Source organism: Sinocyclocheilus grahami, unplaced genomic scaffold (genome assembly GCF_001515645.1).
Source record: "Sinocyclocheilus grahami isolate Dianchi unplaced genomic scaffold, SAMN03320097.WGS_v1.1 scaffold127.1, whole genome shotgun sequence".
Classification (NCBI taxonomy): Eukaryota; Metazoa; Chordata; class Actinopteri; order Cypriniformes; family Cyprinidae; genus Sinocyclocheilus; species Sinocyclocheilus grahami.
Window position 1 is genome coordinate 450,715 of NW_015505306.1, and position 6,305 is coordinate 457,019.

The window sequence follows — 6,305 nt, forward strand, 5'->3', positions numbered from 1 at the left end:
AACATATTCAGGTCGACTCATCTTTCATTTTGCATGGGAAGAGGCGGCCTGTACACGCGTACCTATACTACCTACCACCTCGGCCCTCACGCCCGCGATGCAGTCATTGGACGACGACAAGAATGGGGTGGGGTTTCGCATGCACTTTGGACAACGTGATTGGACAACACTTACGCGAGGGCTGGGCCCATGACGCCACTGTCTTCGGACTAAAGAAAGACGCCATTTTGTTTTTTAGCGGTGAGGAGGAGAACCGGAAAAAATTGTAGCGAAACTGCACCAAAAGGTAAATAATGGCGAAAGCGACACATTTTGCGTTGTCATTTGGACGTTTGTCTTACAACGGTCTTTTAATGTACCATGTGGCTAACAGAAAACCAGACTTCGGTTATGAATAATCATTTCAGTCAGGGAGGCTAACAGGCTAACTAACGGATGTTTGCTTAGCTGATGTGGAACTGCACAACCAGTTCGCGCCTACTTAACCGAATATACAGACATTTTCAGCGCGCCCCTTTTCGCGTAAATATGTTTTTACCGTCTTCAAAAATTGTATAGCTCCTCAGGAGTGAGCGGAGTAAAATAAGTAGCAGCCAAATAAACAGTGATCTAACGTTAGTTACCTCGCCTGCGCCCTTAGCACAAAGCAGACGACAAGGCGTCGCTCGCAACACAAGCAGAACGCTGACGGTCTACATTGATTATGCGATCTGGTTTGTCTCGTAGCAGTGGAAATAAAAATGGTTGAGAAATTGAACAGACTATTAGATCACAGGGACTCAAAATCGGGCACACAGACTCGTATGCAGGCACTGTGCGTAGTCTGTTAGTGTGAATGACTCTTAGGCCGTGTTTGAGATCGTTCAACATGAAGAAACGGACGTTGCTTCTGTCGCGTATTTCAGATGTAAGTGTTTGTTTGTTTTTTGAGAGTTCGCCAGAAGTGGTGCTTGTATAATTGTTGGTAAGAGGCTCTATGCATGTCTAGAGTGGTTTGTTTTTTGTCAAGTGAGAACAGGTTTGATCCAGTCTTCGGCATCATGAGAAATTAGAAAACCGAGTATGTCAAGGCAGCATTTTTAATAACGCTAATTGCTTTTGATTGTGATCATAATTAAAAAGCAACAGTGATAGGATGACATCTTTCACGTGTCTACATAACTAGCAGGTGTCAAATACCAGGTTTCTACTGTAATGCATGACGGGATCGATCGAGTCAAATAAAGTGTAATCGTAGTTCGCTGTTAACAATAATTCATTTAACCCCCCATTCAGTTCTTGCTCAGATTGGATAACTAGATCTGTTTTTATGCTCGTGGTTGTACCACTTGTTGAATTGTAAGGTGTTTCTTAAGCAAGCGCAGCCTCCCAGTCACTCTGGTTATGAATGACTGACGTGTTGATTTCTACTTAGGAAGCATTTTTTGCTTTTATTGGCGGTGTCTGTCGCAACACTGAAACTGTGGATAGGATCCGATGTTGTCATGTGGTTTTTCTGTGGCCTCTGTTATGCTCTCACTTCCTAGTATGCTTGATAAATGTGTTGTCGTAACCATTTCAGTCTTTGATCTTTTTGCACGTCTAATGAGCATTTTAATTTCCATATATGTGAAGTATCCTACATGTATCACATGGACTAGAGCAGGGGTATTCAATTAAAGTTCCAAGAGGTCTGTTGTCTACATTTCCTTCCCAGTGGAGGTCCGAGAAAGAAAAAAAAAAAGTGTGTGTGTGTATATATATATATATATATATATATATATATATATATATATATATATATATATTATATTAGTTGTTTCTGGTTCTCGAATCTGATTGGCTGAGAATAGTGCGATATTCTAGTGATAACAGAGCTCCAACTGTTTCACCATTTGTATCACTTCACTTGTGGAATGTAGTTTTAAGAGTTTTTTTTATGCGAGAATGTAGTTATTTAGACTTCAAATATGTGGTTTGTTAATAAAGATAATGACATTATTTACTGTCTTTACATTTATTTTGAAAGATGAAGCTCACGATTATGGTAAGGGGAGTTACAATTTTATAAATTATACTGTTTTTGTGTCACAGAATGTAAGCGCGAATGTACCTGTTCAGACTTCAAATATGTGGTTTGTTAATAAAGATAACATCTATTTGAAAAATTGCTTGGTTTTCGGAGACGTGAGCTTCAGGGCGTCAGCGACCACTGGCTCTGATGTCTCTATAGTGGTTAAACATTAAATATCTCTAGAGTTGGCTGCAACTAACAATTATTTTGATAATCGATTAGTTGGTCGATTATTTTTTCAATTAATCGGATTTAAAAACAAAATTTTTTTTATTTTATTGACAAAAAACACACTATTCCACATTCTGCCCAATGTCCTTCAAACAAACGTGCCAACTGAATGCTATGAAAACATACAGTGCCTAACAATTTATTAGACCACCTGCCATAATAAAGAGAAAGCACACTTTTTAGGAATTTTAGGAATCTGTCAAAAAATTGTTTAAATAAAATTTTTTTATTGTTATTTATTGGGCAAATAAGCTTAAACAACTAAATAGTATTTATTCACATAAAAAGGCATCCTATGCCCTTCATAACAGCTTGCATTCTTGCTGGCATTGTTTATGTACTTTTTGACTGTAATTGGGTATCTGAAAAAAAAAACACCATAAAGCTCTCTGCCTTTCTTTCATAGATAACAGCAATAATTATATTATAGCATTAGAAATAGCCTACACTGTAAAAAATTAATTGTCAAATGAACAGTAACTTACTGGCAACAATTATCCAGTAGTTGCTGTATTTCATTCAACAGTAAAATTACTGTAACACTAACTACAGTACTGTTTAGCTTACTGTAAAATTGAATACATTATTTTACTGTATTTTTTTACCATGTCGTAACTTACTGGCAACAATTATCCAGTAGTTGCTGTATTTCATTCAATGGTAAAATTACTGTAACACTAACTACAGTACTGTTTAGCTTACTGTAAAATTGAATACATTATTTTACTGTATTTTTTTACCATGTCGAAGTACAGTATTACACTGTTGATTTTTAATAATACTGTATAGTATTATACAGTTATAAAATGTTATTTTAATAAATTTTATAGTGCTACTGTATAACCTTTAGAATTTGTAGAAAACCTGTAAAATTGCTGTTTCAACAGTTGATGGGAAATAGGAAAAAGAACAATTGAAGCTTTAACTGCACAAAAACAATAATGATATATAACAATAAAAATCTGTTTTAAAACAAGACTAACTAACAATTTATAATCAGTCATTAAAATCACAGAACAATACATTAGTAATAATAATAGCATATAATACAACAATAAAATATGTTTTAAAAAACAAGACTAACTAACAATTTATAATCAGTCATTAAAATCACAGAACAATACATTAGTAATAATAATAGCATATAATACAACAATAAAATATGTTTTAAAAAACAAGACTAACTAACAATTTATAATCAATCATTAAAATCACAGAAAAATACATTAGGAATAATAACAGCATATGATACAATAAAATATGTTTTTAACAAACAAGACTAAAGAACAATTTATAATTAAGAATTAAAATAACAGTGACATAATGCAACAATAAAAATCTGTTTTTAAACACGACTAATTAACAATTTATAATTAAAAATTAAAATCAGTGAACAATTCATGCAAAAATTAATAGGTAAAATACAAACTTACATAACACAGTAGAACAAAGAAAGAAGTTGAAGAAAGAAAGAAGGTGAGGATGAAGGCCAGGTGAGGAGGGCTGGTGTCATGTGGAAAAAGTCGGACTTCTGATAATCCTGCAAGAAATGATAAGCACAAATCAATCATTGAGGCCAAACATACAACTAATCATCAAAAAACTCACATTATTAACACCTTTAAATGATGGGCAAAAGCTTGTGCATAGGGCCCCGCAGCGACTGAAATGTTACTTTTTTTTTTTCATTAATATTTTCAACTCAAAAGTAAACATGCATACAATGTACATTTTGGTGGGTAATAGCCAATGGTATATACTGCTTACATGTTGTGTGGCATAAATGGATATTCAGAGTTTTTATTTTATTTTATTTTTTTTTAAACAATGTGCATATTTTCAACTCAAAAGTAAACATACATACAATGTACATTTTGGTGGGTAATAGGCAATGGTATATACTGCTTACATGTTGTGTGGCATAAATGGATATTCAGAGTTTTTATTTTATTTTATTTTTTTTTAAACAATGTGCACCAACTGCAGGAAAACCCAATAGAGGAAATCCATGTACTGCAGAAAAAAAACTATTTAATCTGGGTAATAGCCAATGGTATATACTGCTTACATGTTGTGTGGCATAAATGGGAAAAAATAAATTTTTTTATTTTTTTTTACAATGTACACCAACTGCAGGAAAATCCATGTACTGCAGGAAAAAAAACTATTTAATCTTCATAGAATAAAACCCACACATATATGTTATAATATACAGTGCTGCTTGAAAGTATGGGAACCCCTTGCAGAATCTGTGAAAATGTGAAACATTTTAACAAAATAAGAGAGATCATTCAAAATGCATGTCATTTTTTATTTAGTACTGTCCTGTGTAAGATATTTTATGTAAAATATGTTTACATTAAGTCCACAAGACAAAAAAATAGCTGAATTTATTAAAATGACCCCGTTCAAAAGTTTTGATTCTTAATACTGTGTGTGGTTACCTGGATGATCTACGACTGTTTTATTTTTTGTTCTGTGATGGTTGTTCATGAGTCCCTTGTTTATTCTGAACAGTTAAACTGAGCTCTGTTCTTCAAAAAAATCCTCTGTGTCCTGCGAATTCTTCAGTTTTCAAGCATTTTTTTGCATATTTGATTCCAGCAGTGACTGTATGATTTTGAGATCCATCTTTTCACACTGAGGACAACTGAGGGACTCAAACACAACTATTAAAAAAAGGTTTAAACATTCACTGATGCTTCAGAAGGAAACACGATGCATTAAGAGCCTTTTTGAATTCGAAGATCAAGGTAAATTGTACTTAATCTGTCTTTCGGGAAACATGTATCTTCTTTTGCTTCTGAAGAGCAGTACTAAATAAAAATAATTGATATTTAAACAAAATAAGAAAAATTTGGACGACTTCATCCTGTTCAAAAGTTTTTAATGCATCGTGTTTCCTTCTGGAGCATCAGTGAATGTTTGAACCTTTTTTAATAGTTGTGTTTGAGTCCCTCAGTTGTCCTCAGTGTGAAAAGATGGATCTCAAAATCATACAGTCACTGCTGGAACGGGTTCAAATATGATCTGAGGAACAGTGCTCAGTTTAACTGTTCAGGACAAACAAGGAACTCAAGAACAACCATCACAAAACAAAAAAACATTCGTAGATCATCCAGGTAACCACACACAGTATTAATCATTACTCCAGTCTTCAGTGTCACATGATCCTTCAGAAAGCATTCTAATATGCTGATTTGCTGCTCAAGACACATTTATGATTATTATCAATGTTGAAAACAGTTGTGAATCATTTTTGTCAGGATTATTTGATGAATAGAAAGTTCAAAAGAACAGTATTTATCTGAAATAGAAAGCTTTTGTAACATCATCACTACCGTCCAAAAGTTGTCAATAAGCTTTTTTTTTTTTGGAAAGAAATGAAAGAAATTAATACTTTTATTCAGCAAGGATGCATTTAATTGAGCAAAAGTGACAGTAAAGACATTTATAATGTTGCAAAATATTTATATTTCAGATAAATGCAGTTCTTTTGAACTTTCTATTCATCAAATAATCCTGAAAAAAATTGTACACAACTGTTTTTAACATTGATAATAATAATAAATGTTTCTTGAGCAGCAAATGATCATATTACAATGATTTTTGAAGGATCATGTAACGCTGAAGACTGGAGTAATGATGCTGAAAATTCAGCTTTGACAAATTGTAAAAATATTTCACAATATTACTGTTTTTGCTGTATTTTGGATCAAATAAATGAAGCCTTGGTAAGCAGAAGAGACTTCTTTTAAAAACATTTAAAAATCTTACCATTCAAAAACTTTAGACCAGTAGTGTACATAGAATTAGTGAAGAGTATTTACCCCTGGATGAACTCCAGGGTTGAGGCTGCGTCCTCCTGGTATTCCACATTGAAAACATAAAATTACCCAAAGAGGGCAGCCAGGGCGGAGGGGAAGTCCTGCTGGAGGGGACTGGACTCTGTGACGACCTTCCCCTCCAAGGCCAGCATCCACTTTTTGGGAAACAGAATGGAATCTCCTGAAAAACATAT

The 6,305-nt window shown here is 33.7% G+C and overlaps 1 protein-coding gene across 2 annotated transcripts in view; it reads left to right on the forward strand.

Moving 5' to 3' along the window:
• Positions 1-204: 204 nt before the first annotated feature.
• Positions 205-6,305, forward strand: part of LOC107590370 (ADP-ribosylation factor 1-like) — a 35,181-nt gene continuing 29,080 nt past the window's right edge. The window contains exon 1 of one of the 2 annotated variants that reach the window (XM_016279079.1): positions 205-286. The gene's annotated coding sequence lies outside the window, so the exon portion shown is untranslated. Of the gene's footprint in view, positions 287-866; positions 908-6,305 lie in introns of those variants that run through there. The other variant, XM_016279080.1, reaches the window with a different exon arrangement.